The sequence below is a fragment of the Oxyura jamaicensis genome, chromosome 18 (genome assembly GCF_011077185.1).
Source record: "Oxyura jamaicensis isolate SHBP4307 breed ruddy duck chromosome 18, BPBGC_Ojam_1.0, whole genome shotgun sequence".
Lineage (NCBI taxonomy): Eukaryota > Metazoa > Chordata > Aves > Anseriformes > Anatidae > Oxyura > Oxyura jamaicensis.
The window spans coordinates 1,849,909-1,866,357 of NC_048910.1; the positions used below are offsets into that span (position 1 = coordinate 1,849,909).

The 16,449-nt window shown below is 58.0% G+C and overlaps 1 long non-coding RNA gene across 1 annotated transcript; it reads left to right on the forward strand.

Annotated features, from left to right (window-relative positions):
* The first annotated feature begins 4,258 nt into the window (after positions 1 to 4,258).
* Positions 4,259 to 10,371, forward strand: LOC118175832. The gene is made up of 2 exons (XR_004755152.1): positions 4,259 to 5,374; positions 8,609 to 10,371. It is a non-coding gene; the product is annotated as an uncharacterized LOC118175832 (long non-coding RNA).
* The last annotated feature ends 6,078 nt before the right edge of the window (positions 10,372 to 16,449 follow it).

The following is a 16,449-nucleotide window of genomic DNA, read 5'->3' on the forward strand; positions in this document are numbered from 1 at the left end:
GCGAGCTGCAACCTCCCAGAAAACTCCCCCTGGCAAAAAAAAAAAATCCCAAATCTCAGCACTTGGAGCACGGCAGCTGTCACACCAGCTCGCACACGCGTGCTGCCAGAGGTGGATGTGAGCCAGCCTGGCCTGGCTGCGCCCCTTCAGCCTGCGGAGGGAGGCGAGGGGAGGCTGAGGCGGGGGGAGGCTGATGCCAGCAGTGGCTGATGCACGGGGAGGCTGACGCAGGCAGAGGCTGACACAAACGGAGGCAATAAATCCGGTCATCGGCCTGGTGCAGCCGTGACCGAGGGTTTTCAGGCCCTGCTGCCACATCGGGCTGTGAGTTACCCAGAGCCTCTGCATGTTGCAGCAACATAACCAGTGCTGTTTTTTTCTTTTTTTCCTTTTTTTTTCACTTTATTTAACTCAGCTGGGGTAGCAGGTTGCAGCCACCCCACCACCAGGCCAGGGGCTGCAGGCACTGACGAGCACGGCCTGGAAGTGCCCCCCCAGCCCTGTGTGCAGGGACTGAGGGCTGGGAGCTGGGGCTGGGGGCTGGGGCTGGGGCTGGTTCGTGCCAAGTCAAGTCCGTGCCCGTGCTGTGCCGTGCGATGCCGTGCTGGTTCTTGCCGGTCAATGCTGTGCCATGCCGTGCCACTCCATAAGGTGCATGTGCCAGTCAGAGCCATGCCGGTCAGAGCCGTGCCAGTCCGTGCCACACCAAGGCACCTTCCCCGGGGAGGTCCTTGCGGAGCAGAGTAGCAGAGGCTGAGCAATTCTGCTCCTCCACCCATGCCTCGTCCAGGGGGCCAGGCAGCGATGCCCTGGTGATGCTGATCTCTGCGGGCTCTGTATGGGTTAAAGCCAAATCCTTAGGGCGTTTCTACAGCTGGCAGATGTGTTGTCATCCTCCTGGGACCTACCTGTGACAAAGGATGGAAGCTGCTGGCGGTGGGGGTGTCAATATCAAAGTGTTTCCTGAAGAAACTGGGATGTGCTGCTTGGGGAGACCCTGGGTCAGCGCGGGTCAGCGCTGTGGGACGGAGCACGGCTCCTGCGGGGGCCGTGGTGCAGCTCTTCAGCATCGGCTGGGACACGGCTCTGCCCTCCCTGCCATGGAGATGGCCTGGCTCATGCCCAAGCTTTCCCCTGCTCTGCCCTTCTTAATCCTGCACAGGATTAGCCCACGGCGCTGATTCTGGGCAAAGCCCTTGGAGGTCTCAGCCGGGTTTGGCTCCTGCCCACCCTGCTGCCTGTCTTCTCTGGGTGGAAAGAATTATTTTATTAGGAAGTGTTTTCATTTCCTTTGTCCTGGCCAAGTGTAAAGCTGAGCACAGGTGTGGGAAGGGCAAACTGTCTGCAGAGCTGAGACCACCTCAGAAAGTCCCTGCTGGGTGCAGGCAGAAACGGTGATGGTCAGGCCCCAAGGCTGTCCCTGGCAGAGGCATAAAACAGGGAGGGAGATGGGGATGTGCAGGGATGTGCAGGCTTACGTCTTGCATGCTTGGCTTTGTGCTGGCAGCACTGAGCTGGGGATTCAAAGGACAGGATGGACAGGAGGGCTGCAATCTGCAATCAGCTCAGCCGTGCTCCCAGGACGGTCAGATGGGGCTGAGTTCTCAGGTTCCCTGCCTTGCTCGGATGTGCGAAGACCTGGAGGCATCCTGGCTTGAGGGACGGAGGCACTGGTGCAGAGATGGGCCCTGAAGGCTACCAGTTTAACTCCAGGCTGGGAAGAGCTGCAGCCCCTCCCTGTGCTGGTGCCACCAGCCTTCCCTGGCTGCGCCTGGTGCTCACAGCACAGGTGGGAGGAGGGAGCTCGGTTACCCCCATGCTTGGCGGGAGGGGGCTCCAGACCCTTTCTGGTTCTCCTGTGGGTTCTCCCCCAGCCCTGGGCAGATCTGCAGGGCTTGAGGGTGTAGAACGCTGGGTCTGGTCTGCACCCATGCCCGGACAGCCCCCGTGGGTCCCACCTTTGGCTGCTGTGCCCATGGCTGACACCAAGGTTTGCACATTGCTTGGGTTTTGAATAAGGCAGTGAAGTTAATTCCATCTCTGCTTGCGTTGGGTCCCGGAGGAGCAGTGGGCGAGCTGTCCCTTCAACCGGGTCTGAGCGTTCAGGTCTGAGCCAGCTCTCGCCTGCTGAATCTGTCACGGGGGCTGGCCTTGAGGAAAGCAGCTCCTCTGTGCCCCTTTTTGAGGATTTGTGTCCCCGTGCTGTAGTTAAACAAATATTGACTGACACCCATTAGGCAAAGATTTTTGTCAAAGCACTTCCATTCACCTGCTCAAATTCCCGCTGCACCCAACCAGTGTGTAACAGGGGTAAGCCGTGCTCGCTGCTCCCTTTGGAGAACTGGTTCGCTCCTGCTGCATACTTCTGCAAACCTGTTTTGGGCCAGCTCCGGGAGCGAGCGTTTTCCTCCAACATCATCTTTCCAGCTACAGCAGAACTGGGCTAGAAAAAGGCAGAAGAGGTAGGCAGCACTGTCTGTTTTTTATTTATTTATTTATTTATTATTTAATGCCTTGGGAACAAAATGCAGCTGGTGCAGTTTTCTGAGCTGTTAATTGGAGGTGAATGAACTTCTGGAAACCTTTGGGCTCCTTCCCAGCCCAGGGGAGTGACTTTATTTAGTGTGTCGCATTTCCTTGAGTGCTATCATGGGCAAATCGCTGCTGTCACACACTGCTTGGCATAGCTCAGCACCACTGAAATGCACCCAGATAAAAACCCTTCCTCCCGCAGAGCAAATCCAAGCTGGACCTTTGGTATCCGCCAACATGCTGTGCCAGGAGGAACGTGCAAAGCCAGGAGGAAAACAGAGAGGGGAGAGCTGGCACTGCTGAAATCTCCCATCAGTAGCCTCCAACCCCCCTGCACCTCCCCATGCTGAGACATTTGGGTGCACAAGCCCTGGCCAGCTCTGAGCCCACCTCCTCCTCCTCCTCCGAGGGCCAGAACCAGCCTGCCACCTGTGGCTTTAGGGCCTAAAGGAAGCCTTGACAGAGTGGTAAATGCTGCCCAGGCCTCCGAGCAAACCTGGGGGGACTCTGAAGGCATGGGACAGGCCACCCCACCGTGCAGTGTCTCCTCCAGAGGGATCGGAGGTGCCAGAGGTGTTCCATCCTTGGAGTGGGGTCAGCAGTTCCTGTTTCAGGCTTGCAAGGACCTCCACAAGTTTTCTTGGACTTTTTTCTCATACCCAAGTCATGAAAGAGGAGAAGACTTCTTGGTCTGACCTGATGAGATCAAGGTGGCACCAGCCTTTTGTAGTGCGGGGCTGGACAGGCCAGAGCTGATGTGAGCTCTCTGCATCAGAGCTGTCTTCACTGAGCTGCTTGCTCTGGAGGACATCACTGGTCTGAGGGGACTCCTGGGGTGATGCCCTGTCTGCTGTGGCTGATGTCTGTTGGCATCAGAGGCTGGAGAAAGGCAGGCTAGAAGGGACAGAAAGGTCTCGAGGCATCTTCAGGGGTTGTCCCATGATAAAAACTGTCTGTTTAATGGGAGAGCTCTCTGAAATTCAGCAAACAAAAGGAGAAGACATGGGGGGGGAGGGGGGAAGGAAAAGGAAAAAAAAAAAAAAAAAAAGAAAGAAATGGGAACTGGATACATGGATACATCTGTGGGAGAGAAGGGAGGACAATGAGCAGGTCCCTCCCTCCAGAGGGTGAAGAGAGTGACAGGGCTCTCATTGAAAAACTGCGACTAGGGCCAGTGCTAAACTTCCAGCAGGTTCAGTTTTGCACCCAGTTTCCGTGTGTTCAGCATTTGTCACCAGGCTGCGTGTTGTACCAGTGCTGCGGTGACATGACCTTCCCTTGGCTTTTCCCCATTGCCTTGCTGGGAACGCATCCCCCTCTGGAGGAGCCTTGGCAGCCCTGGAGCTCACGGCGCTGTCACACAGCTGTGTGGAACTGAACAGGGCTGCAAAACCGCTCTTCCATCCTCTGTCCATCTCCATTATCACAGTAGCCCACTGACAGACCACAGGAAATGTATCTGGTCCCTGAAAACGGGGTGCTCAGGTCCTGAAAGCAGCTGTGCCCCAGCACCTCCTGCCAGCCCTTGGGTGACTGATCCAGGGCTGGCAAGGAGCAAATTCTCCCCCAGGCCCTGGAGGGGGACAATGCACAAAGAAGAGAGCTGTTATTTATTTGCATATTCAAAAGCCCTCATTGTTCTGAGAAGAGGAGGAAAAAATAAATAAATAAATAAATAAATAAAATACCTCCTGGAGCAGGCAGAGCAGCTCATGCTCTGGTTTGCACAGTGCTGGGGCCAGGCAGATGTTGTCCCCGTCCCTCCGGCCATCAGCCTGTCCCTGATGCCAGCCTTGCACCCAAGGGTCCTGTCCTGAGGTTTTGCAGCCTCAGGGTGGCCGAGAGGTGTGTGGGTGGCTGCCACCCACAGTGGTCATGCCCTGGGCTTTTCTTCCCAGAGCCAAGGGCTCCCAGGAGCCTGCACCACCCCCAGCCTCTCCCTGCTTGCCAGGCAGGCATGGGCAGGGGAGAAGGATGAGCCCAGTGTTACACGGCAAAGGGGGAGCAGGGAGCATCAGTCCGGGATTGCACCAAGCAACACCCGCTGCTCCGAGACAAGCCAGGAGCTCTGGGAAGTCCTGCCTGATGCAGCGACACGTCACTGCCCTGACAGTTCTCATTCTGGGGATGGGCGATGACACAGGTTGTTTGATTTCTGGCTTTCCAGCAAGACCTGCTTTCTGAAGGTGCTGCAAGGGAGATGTATTTCTGACGCTCCGGACAAAGCCCCGCTGCTTCAGTTTCCCCAGAAAGTGAGGGAAGTGCTGAGATCTGCTCCGGGAGAAGCAAAGGCAGCAACGGCAGGGCCACGAAACGGTTAAAGCCGTGTCGTGCGCTCCCTCCCGATTGTTCTGCAAGGTGTGTTGTGACATTTGTACTTCCTCCTGGCAGCGCCAGGCTGCGGGGAGGGACCGCGGGATGCTGCCGGTGCCGGGGGCTGCACCATGGCCCTCCGCGGGCTGGCTGGGCGCTGCGCTGCCATCCTGCTGCTGGCCCTGCTGTGCGACGTGGTCGGCCTGATCCTCCTCCTGCTGGGGATTTTTGCTCCTCTAAGCTACTGGGACTTCTTAATCTACATGGGGTCACTGCTGCTCGCCTTCAGCCTCGTCTTCTGGGTCTTCTGGTACACATTCAACATCGAGGTCCCCTTTAGGGAGCTGGGATTTAACTGACTCGCGGCGCCGGCAAAGCCAAAATGGAAACTCGCACTTGGGAGAGCATCCTGACCTGCAGGGAAGCTCCAACACATCATTCACCCAGTGAAGAGCATCCCCAAAGGCCAAAAGGAAGGTTCTGTTGTTCCCTGCAGCATCGCCCACCCAGACGGACCCCCAGGGGAAAGGTACCTGCAGCTCGGCACGCACAGGGACGCTTCGCTAGCTGTGGGCAGCGCCGAGGTCTTGGCAGGGCAGCCGGACCTGTCGGTGATAGCCACGCTTCAGGAGCAACATTACGTGTAAAATGCTCTGGGGTGGATTAGTGATGGGCAGGAGCATGGGTCTGATGAGAGGAGCCTGTGCAAATGAGTCTGGGGAAGGTGGCTTGGGTGGAAACCAGGAGTGGGGTTTGTACCTGGGGTTTATTTGCTCCATTCTTCATCGTTCACAGACGATGCTGTGAGCTGCAGGTCCTGGAGAGCCACAGCTGTCTCGTGACAGCTCTTGGTGGCCGAGGGACGGGCAGTGCCAGCAGCCTCACAGAGGTAATTGCAGCCTGGGCAAATAAAGTCACTGAGAATGACGCAGACCCAGGCTGTCGCACACTGAGACCTCTGTGTGAATGGGGCACGAGCGAGCAAACAGGGGCAGGAGCAAGCCCTGATGGTCCCGGGGCCGAGCTCAGCTCCACACAGCTGTGTGACAGCGCCGTGAGCTCCAGGGCTGCCAAGGCTCCTCCAGAGGGGGATCCGTTCCCAGCAAGGCAATGGGGAAAAGCCAAGGGAAGGTCATGTCACCGCAGCACTGGTACAACACGCAGCCTGGTGACAAATGCTGAACACACGGAAACTGGGTGCAAAGTGCCATGTTTGAGCACTGGCTTTGAGATTACGCTCTTGTAACATCAGGCTGCCCCAGACTTTGTGCTCCAGCGGGCACAAAGATCAGGCAGTGCAGCGCTGGGCCCATGCTGAAGATCAGCCCCACGGGGGTGACGTAGAAACCTCCAGGTTGGCCGGGAGCTGCTGCAAAGGGTTCGGGTCTGGCCTCACCTGCGAGCAATAACTTCACTGCAGAACCCAACGGAGTTGGCAAAGTCCATGTGTCAAGTGAGCACCACCGCAGACGGTGTCCTGCCTCCTTCCTGGTGTCCCAAGGGGATGCTCCTCCTCACCAGCAAGCCGGCGTGGCTGCTGGAGCCAATTAGCTTGAATTAATTAGTAGCGGCCCCGCAGTGCTCAGAGCTGTATGCCACACAATGATGACAGCAGGACACCCCAGAGCCAACCTCGCCCCAAGGACCTAAAGGTTTTATAGCAGTGCATGAGACAGAGTGGGCAGAAACGAGGGCGATGCCCCCACTGCACGTGCCCTGGGACCGGACTCACCTCCCTTCGGCCCTGGCACCTCAACCAGTGCAGCGCCCCAGGCACACACAGACCGAACACAGTGCAGGAGGAAGATTGCCAAATGATGAGATCCCCAACCATCAGCCTCCCGGGAGATATTTGCTCACATGATTTTGTATAGATAAAGCTTCTCACAGTTAGAGATACAAGTTTTCATTTACTGATTTTTCCGCATTTCTCATCCCGGGGGCAGTGACTGCAAGAGGCAGCCTGGACGTTTTCTGCACTCCTCACGCTGGGGAAGCTGCAGCCTGAGTCACGGTGTTTCACAGCCCTTGCACTTGATGGGATGCCCTGGCCAGCACCTCGGTTTTACCCTCCACCACCAGGTCTCCGGGTGCTTTTCCACCCAGGTGCCATTGGGACTACCTCCTTCAAGCATTTCCTTGATGCGCCTCCAGATAAGAGCCTCTAACAAGCATTAGTTGGATACTGCAGCTATACATGAGGAAGGGCAGCAGTTAACAACACCCTCCTTTATTTGCTCTGGGATTTTTAATTGCGAATGCTAAGCCTGTTCAATCCAGGCGCAAAGCCTGGCCGAGGTTTGTCACCATTCAATGTCTGCCCCTTGTTGGGTGCAGGTCTCGGCACGTTGCCTGGGGACAATACCCAGTGGGAATGGGTGCAAGGCCCCTGTCACCACCTGTCCCCCCTACCACGACTGCCAGGCTCGTGAAGACCCGTGGGAGGCAGTGGTCCCCATGGGGTGTGACCTGCTCATCCATTTTCCCCTCTGCAATTTGTCTTCTCCCTGATGCTCACCAGTATACGTGGCTCTGGGCAGGGTGGGTACCGTTCCCGGGCTGGGTCAAAAATCACGAGCGTGTCCCCACACCTGTGGGTGTGCGAGGTGCCTCCAGTGCCCTTCTCCTCCGCTGGGCAGCCTCTGGAGGGGCGCGGGCACTGCCAGGGCTTGGTGCCTTCGTGGCTCCCACCTCTGGGCAGCAGCAATCAGCCAGGCACAGCTACCAGCAGGAAATCCTGCCTCTCGTGGCATGTGCCCACAGAAGGGCACCAAGGGCTTTCTGTCACCTTTGGTACCTTCCTTGTCCCATCCTCTCCCATGGTGGGCACCCAAGAGCCTGCATGCCCTAGCACCCGTCTCTGATGTCCCTTTCCACCCCAGGGACACAGAGGTGTCCCACCCCTCTTCCCCTGTCCCCGGAGCACGCTGGCTGCCATAGTCAGCCCCTGCAAGCCTGCAGCTGGGCCAGCCTCACCAAGGGGAGGACAGGCATGATGGAAGCATCTGCACATCCCTGTCCCATCCCAGTTCTGTGCAGCACCAGGAGAGCTGGCCCGAGCCCAGGGCCCTGTTGACCCAAGAGCTTATCTCCCAGCCTGGGGTTTTTGTGGTTTTGTTCTCGCTGTTTGCTCGGGGGGGTCACAGCCTAGGGCTCGGTGCCCATGTGTGCAGGGCACTGGGGACCAGCAGCCCTCCTCCTGCGCTCCCACGGTCACCCCCCTGATGTGGACTGCTCCTCACCAAAACGAGCAGCCTCCAGCTCTTCCTGCCTGCTGGTTTAACCCCAAAATGTTACAGAAGTGCATGCCAGGAGTCCTCATCCATGGCTTGTGCATGCTCCCGGTAGGCTTGGCCCCCTGTATCACAGCCTTGCTCTTCCCTCCTCTGCTCCTTGGTGGCGGGGGGGCACATCAACCCCTCTGATGTCATGGTTGTGATGGTTTGTCTAGATCCTCCAGAAGAAAAACTCCTTTTGTGACCAAATATTAGCGGCCCTATATGTACCCTTACCCAGGCTGGTCCCAAGTATCACAATGCCCAGGTCAAGCTGGCTTGGCTGCCCTTGTGAGCCCAGGGACATCCTGGTTGTCACCCAGGCAGAAGTCTGCTGGTACTTCCATAGCTGACAGGGCTGGTGGTCAATGGTCCCTTGGGACCCAGAGTTTTGATTTTACATGTCCTAATTGGATAGATCTTGAATTTCTTAGGTATCAGCAGGCTTTTTGAAAGTATTCACATCTCTTTTTGTTATCTGTTATAAGGAACAGAAGATGACCAGAATATGAGGAATAGGAGCAAGCAGATGGAGAGGAGTAGCACCAAACTAGGACTCCGTCACACCGCCCTTAGACGTGGTCTTCTATCGCAAACCTGCCACTGAAAATACACAGAGATGCACTACACGGATCTGCCGGGTGCATGCTACCACCCTGGGCATGAGAAGCACAGCCACCCCACACGGAGCCTTCACATCCCCCCTGAGCACACCATGCTCACTCTGACCCACGGCCAGAGCCCAACAGGAGCAACCTGGTGGCAGCAGAACCACTGCAAGCTGTCCTGGCAGGGGCCAGGTTTGGATTGGCAGGATCCATCCGGCAGGCAGGACCAGGTCTGCCAAGCTCTCCGCGTGGATGTGAAGAACAGGCTCAGAGAGGGAGATGACAAAATTCAGCAGGACAGAGGATTTCCTGAACAAAATCCAGCAGGTGGCTGGGTGGAGGTCTAAGATACATTTCAGCTAATCTCAGCAAGATCTCAGGCACTTTCTAAGCGGCACTTACTGAAATGCTCAGAAGGTCTCTGGTTAAAGATCTACTGGAGCTACAGAGGTGGGAAAGGATTTAGTGCTTCATCTGTCAAACTGGTGGTGGCTCAGCACCGAAACAAGCTCCCTGCTGACTCAAAGCACAGCTCTCAGGTGGGAGGGAACAAAAAGATCCGTGTCTCTTTCCTCCCATGTTCCTGATGCAGTCCACAGAGACTTTGTGCAGGAGGGAAACACTCGTAACACCCATCAGTGGGTTGTTCAGCACTTTCCGTTATGGACATCTGGTTTCAGTCATTTAAGACATTCCATTGTGACTTCCCCTCCGAGGTGAAGTTTGGTGCTCCCGTCAGCCCTTCCCTCTGGACACCGGTGGACAGGGCAGCGCTGGCACTTGGACCTCATCTGTCAGAGGCTCAGAGCAGAGCTATACCAACATGCTGCAGGAGAGATGTTCCCCACCATTTATTGCAGAAAGACCTCCACAGACTCCTGTGGGTGATGGAGGTGCCATTTGCACACATGCTGCTTGCACTCAGCCCAGCTCCATCAGCTCTTTCTCACCCAGTTAGAGAGCTCCCGGGGAGAGCACACAGGGAACAGGACACTCGAGCCTCCACAGGAGGGTTGAGGGGGGGATGCCCACTGTCACCACTGCCTAGAAAGCAGCTTGGACCAAATAATGCTTTACGGGTACCATCAGGCCCTTGCTGTCCATGTCAGCCTTATTACTTACCTGCTTGGGCCAACAGCAGTTGCAGTGGGGCTCATGGGCAAGTTGTCATCATGGGAACTCGTGGCTGGGGAGAACCCAGCAGCTCTTCTCTGCCCCCAGTTCCTGGGGCTCATGAGCCTGATGTCAGGGCTGGCATCTCAGCAACTGCTGGCCCTGCAGCCACTGAACCATCCTGTCTGCCCTCCCTGGGCAGGAAGGCTCCTGTTCAAGTCCATGGATGTGCTGCACACCACAGCCTCAGAGCATCCAAGTAACTGACGTTGGAAACAGGCATACTGGGGGCCTGATCCTGCCCCAAGTAGAACTAGCACCACCTCCTATCACCCCAGAACACGGCCCAGAACATCCCCATAGCAAGGGCTGGCATCAACCACACCGAGCAGGGTGTGAGGCTGTGTCCTGGGGACGCGGAACGGACCAGAGCCGGTGCAGGGTGTTGTGCAGCGGTCTGCTCTGCAGGAAGGGGGTTGGTGTCACCTGTCTGGGACCTTTTCATTAAAGTTGCTGCCTTCCTTTTCAAAGCCTTTTGGTTATTGACAGGAGTTGGTGGGGTAGAGGGGGAACTTCTGGCTGAGGTAACTCTGCCCACGGGTAGCTGTTACACAGGGGAGAGCAAGAGCTGGAAAATGTGTGGAATATGCCAGCCAGAGACAGAACATCAGCAGCAAGCAAGCAGCAGCACTAATCCTTTACAGGCAATATGAGGAGACCCCCTCCTGTGCAAGTAAGATTTTTTATTTTCTAAAAAAAAGGAAGAAGAAGTAAAAGTATAATTATAAAAATAGTCACTGCTGGTTTTTCTGCATTTGCAGTCATGGGGGGGGAGGGGGCACATCCTTTTGGGCTCCAGGGACCAAGACGTTTCAGAATCAGCTGTTGTCAGATCACAGGCAATGACCCCAGGCAGTACCGCTGGGACACCAGCTCTGAGCGAGTGCCTTCTGCCCAGGGCAGGAGCCAACCTTCCTGGGCATCCCACCAGCCTGGAACCCATGTCCACCCGTGGCCGATCAAGCAAGGATCCAGCCCCTAGGCAGCAATTTGGTTAAATTCATGCTTCACCCGTGGGCAGAGCCAGCCCTGCTCAGAGGCAGGGCAGCAGAATGGACTGTGGGAAGGAGACCAGGACCAGGACCCGCAGGCACTGTGCAGACGGGTGCAGGGGGGAGCGGTGGGGTTTGGGTGTCCTGGAGGAGCTGGGCCTCCCCCACTGCACAGCCCCCCTGCAGTGAGCCCTGACCCTCCCCACCCAGGGTTCTGACCTGGGATTTAAGCCCCCCCAGCCCCCTGACTGCTGCAGCTGCCCAGCGTGGAGGTGCGCAGGGTGGGAAGCAGCAGGCAGAGCACTGCCTCCTCCCTCCGCATGCCAGCCTGGTGCTGACATTGCCCTCGTGCCATCATTGCCCTCATGCCATCTCGCTGAGCTCCCGGGGCTGGGCACCGCCTTGCAACTCGCAGGCTCGCTTCTGTCCCCACCCAGGGCTGCTGCAGTCAGCTGCTGGTATCGGTCACGCTCAGGGCATGCGGCACACGCAGCCACAAAGGGTGCCGCTGCCTGTCCAATCCTCCTGCCCTCCTGAACACACGATGTCCCTTTGAGCAGCTGACAAGGGCTGACAAGAGCCTCCAGATGAGACTCTTGGCTTCAGCTGAGCCCTCCAGACCTCCCCTCAGGCTCAGGGCTGAAGAAAAGCGTGTGCTTTTCCTAATGCTCAGCAACATTCACGTGTTCACCAGGAGCCAGAGAAAGTGCATGGCTGGGCTGAGCCCGGATCTCTCGTCCCACCTTGGGCAGAGGCAGAACCTCATCCTGGAGGCACCTGCTGGGACAATACAGCCCCCAGCTGCCCCCCTTGGCTGTGCTCATACTTACAGGATGGGAAGCATAACCCTGCTTGTTTTTCACCAGGAAGGGAAAAGGCAGCTGCCAGCAGAAGCAGATACACCCTTACATCCTCCAGAGCCCCTGGGATGGGAGGGAGGTGCCATCCTGCCCAGGCAGCAGCACAACATCCCCTGGGTCTTGCCACCCCTCCCAGCCCACGGCCCAGCCCTGCTCCTCTTCCCAGCCTCCACTAACGAGCTGAGCTCCATTAATGCCTGTCTGAGCCCTGGCTGAGTTCCAAATGGATCAGCCCAGGAGTGCTGGCCAGGAGCTAATTGGTGCTCTTTTGAAAGTTCTGCAGTCATTATCGAGATGGGTGCGAAGTGACTGTGACCAGCAGCCAGAGCATCTCGCCCAGGGGCTGGGATAAAGCTAAAGAGCATCTCCTGGTGAGAGCAGCCCTTGTGCAAGGCTAGCATCCCTCTGCTTCCCTGGGGCTCTCTGCAGCTCTGGGGCCTGGCTGGGAACAGCCCAAGGATGCTCTCCCCAGGGTCCCTGGACATCCCTGATTTCCCAGCAGCTGCCTGCGATCCTGCCCTGTATCAATGCCCAGCAGCTCCAAATCCTGATGGATCTGAGCAGATAAGGACAAGGCTTCCTGGAGGCTCCACATCTTAGAGCCATCTAAATTAACATTAGACCTTCCGTCACACACAGGTGTTTATCAGCATGTGGCAGCTGATGAACCCAGCTGCCCAGAGCAGGGGAAGGGCTTCTGCATGCTTGCTCCAGGATCTGTCCATGGAGAGGGAGCTGGGTGACTAGCACCAGCCCCACAGCACCCCAGGCACACCCCCCCCACCCTCAGCATCGCCCACCCCTGCTTGTCCCAGGGTCTGAAGGTGTTTCAGGTTTTTGGTTCTTTTTGCATCCGGTTGCTAATTTTTTTGTCAAAATAGGGCTGTGAATGGCTTTTATGGAAAAATCAATCAGACCTTCAGCAGGGCATGGGCATCTGGTCCTGGTGAGCTGCTGCAGCCACAGGCATTTATGTGTCAGGGGGACACCAGCTGAGCCCCACAGGTGCTGCCAGGCCCCCAGGCCGATTTTAGGTCTGGAGAACCCCACTCTTCTGCAAGGCTCCAGAAAAGGAGCCCAGCACGGGGCTGTGCCCCATGTGCTGGCACAGGTGGACAATGTGAAAAGGTGGCTGCCGTGTGCTAGAGATGGAGCCGAGAAGATTTTGGCTGGAGAGACCCAGGCATGGGGATGCCCGTCTGGGTCGGTGTCACCATGTCCGTGTCCCACACCAGTTGGACAACCCAGGCCAGCCCCACTCCAGCCTTCATGGGCTGGGTGCAGGAGAGGAGAGGAAGCTCAGAGGAGCCTTCTTCTCAATTATTCATGCCAAGATTTCAGCTGATGCAGCCGGGGCTCTCAGAGGCTGGCTCCTAATGGAGCCTGCTGACGTGTCTGGCCAGGAAGCACTCCTGGGCCCTGCGCAATTCCCACCTCTCCCATCTCCGAGCCATGAAAGCGCCACCTTCTCCTGCTAATGATGCATTATGCAGCCATTACCCAGAGCACACAGCCCTGCCGCCACCAGGAAAAGACCTTGAGCTGCTGGCGTGGGAAGGGCAGCGCGTGCCCTCCAGCCTGGGAAACCACACACACCGGAGCTGCTGGAGATCTTCCTCAGCTCCTGTCCACACTGGAAACAGAGGGCAGGCTGCCAAGCCAACAATTTTAGGCAAAGGAACGGAAGGAGATGACCTGGGGGGGGGACAATGGGACCAGCAGCACCCAGGGTCCTGCAGAGCAGCTATCATCATGCTGTGCTGGCTGCTGCACACCACTTCCACCTGCAGGGTCAGACAACTCCTTGGGGTCACTGGTGGAAGGTGGGTCAGGAATGGCAATGCTAATGGCTGAACTTTGTGCAGGAGAATGTCTGAAATGCATCAGGAACATCTGCCAGGCTGATGGCTGTTCTGGCCCTGCCTCTTTGCAACACCGGCCGGGGCTTCCTGGGACTCCCACCCACCCTTTCCACGTGGACATCCCGCACCAGCTGGCAGGGATGCAGTCACAGCCCTGGTGTATGCACAGCTCACAGTGCCAGCTAACCAAAAGGGGACTCATGAGTGCCACAGTATCGTGGGAAGGCTCAGGTCACCTTACAGAGTCCTGTGTGTCGTTCTCATGCCCACTTTCTCCACTTCCACACAGCATGGAGAAATGTGGACGAGCACCCCCACAGCCTGTTGTACCCGTACAGGCACGCATCCAGCTAGTGCCCACCTCTAGCCAGTGCCACTGACCTGAAGCCCCACCACCCACCTAACACCCATCCATCGCCACGCACTCCTCACCCAGCTGTTCTAGCTCGGAGCAGCGCTCTGCCTGTGGATCACTCCTCCCTGCCTGAGAGAAACCCATCAGCCCTGGCGTGGTTTTTATTGCCTCTCCTAAAAAGAGAGCATTAAGCCTTTGTGCTCATGGTGACTGTGCTGGTGGTCCTACGGGAGTTACAGAAGTGCAGGAGAGTTTTCTTTCAGGAGGGCAGAGGACGTATTGTTGGAAAGGACCCATTTGCCCTCCTTCTCCATGTGAGAAGCATCCTCAGAGACATCCGCAGAAGCATCCTCAGGAGCACCTGCATGGGCAGACAGCCGCTGTGCCTGAGTCCTTTCTCAACAGGCTTCCGAAACCTGCAGCAGGAGATCCGAGCCTGCTCCAGATGGCCATGCTTATCAAATCACTGAGCTGGCACACACATCCCCACCCCTTTCCTAGCCAGCTGGCGCCCAGGGCAGGTCCCCAGGCCAGCCTGCCTGCCTGGGCAGTGGCGATACCCGGCCGTGCTCGCCGAAGCATCCTGCCTGCAGCGGGGAGGCTGGCTGCTGGTTCGGGGTCACATAGCCTGGTGCCCCACTGCCATGGGTGAGTGGGAAAGGCAGCTTTTGGGGTTGTGTCTCGATGTACCCAGCATGGATAGGGCCACGCACCCGTGGCAGGAGTTGGTGCCCAGTGCGAGCAGGCTGAGGGCTGGCACCGGGAATGCCATCAGTGCCAGGCGGCCACCCCGAGAGCAATGCCCTTCCGATGCTGCTCATCGAATCGGGGCCGTGTCTCTGTGCTCATCCAGCCCGCAGCCAAGCTGCAGGGCTCCTGGGAAGGGACGTGGTCTGGAGACCTCTCCTACCACAGAGAAGGGGAAAAGCCTCTGACACACCAGCTCCTGGGGTCCTCCACCCTCATCTCCCTGCCCAGGACCAGGGTGTAGGAGAGCTCCTGCCCCACGTCTTGAGACTTTCATCCTCATGGCAGGGTCCTACACAGCCCCTGCCCACCAGGGATGTGTCCCCTCTTCCAGAGCTGCCTGGAGGACATGTCTCTGGCCCTTTTGTTAGCTGACCTTTAATTTTGTGTGCATGCATGCTGGCCTTCCTTATCTGCAGGAGAGCCATTAGCTCCCTCCCGGATGCACTTAGAAAATAATTGCCCTAATGGGCTCCTGCCTTGGGCAGCTTGGGGTTGCTCATGAAAACCACAGCCTCTGGGCTGTGGCAGGGGACAGGGCCCCATTGTCACCAGGAGACAAGGGATGGGACATCCCAGCCCTCTCCAGCAACAAAAAGGGGAAAGGGGGAGGGGTTGGGATGGAGCCAGGGCCCCCAGGGCATCCCCGGGGATCTCCAGCAGCTCCCAGACTCAATCGCAAGCACCAGCGGTGTGCCAGGAGCCTGCAGCTGATGGCAACTCTACAAGGAGATGCTGCCCGGAGAATATGGCCACGAGTGGGTGATTGCCCACAGACCAGTGCTGGTGTCTGCTGGAGGAGATGGCAGGGGCCAGGCAGGACTTTGCCAGTGTCCCCACAGCGGGTGATGTGCAGGGGGGACGGGACATTTGCAGAGAACACAGCCACCCGATGAGTGGCCCCGAGCTGCGCCTGTCCCTGTTCAGGTCACCACAAGGAGCCGAAGCCCTGAGTGACTCTGCGCCGAGCTGGAAATGGCCCCAGAGCCCTGCGATGCCCCTGGGAGGGGTGAAGCTGCACAGTGCCTGGGGGTCTGGTCTGAGGAGAGCCAGACCTCCCCCAGGGACCTGCAGCCGGACAGGGCTCAGGAAGGCCTGGCTCTGGCCATCAGCACGAATAATGAGCGAACAGGATGCTGGCAGCTCCTCCATCTGCACAGGACAGGGCTGGGATCACCCTCACAGACGCACGCAGACCCCAGGACAGGCCCCGGCACCCAGGGGTGGCCCTGGTGCGGACGTGGGGCTGCGGGGGGCTCCGGGCTGCTGCGTGGCTGCTGGTACAACTGGGCCCTGCTTCGTTCGGGCCTGCTTGCTGCAGGACTTCCCGGGGGGGCTCCGTGACCCTCACCCACCGAGGCAGGGGCTGCAGGCGCAGAGTGCCACCACCCAGGGCTGCTGCTGCCACCAGGCCAGCCCCGGCAGCCATCCCTGGCCAAGCAGTGCCACCCTGTGGCTACCTCCTGCCCGAAGGGGAGGGATGCCCCCAGACTCCCAGACAAGGCCCACGGCGCTGCCTGTTCCTGCTGATGGCACCTCCTGGTCCCCTCTTCCCTGCTGTCACCCCGACACATCCCAGGATGTCCCTCCGCACCCCAGAGCTGCTGCCGAGGCTCTTTGCCACCCCCTTGCCAAGCATCCCCAAGACTCCAGCAACAGCAGCCAAAAGTGGGCTCCTGCAGCCCTACCCACCTCCGGGCAGCCCCTATAAAGGGGGTGGCTCCCTGGCACC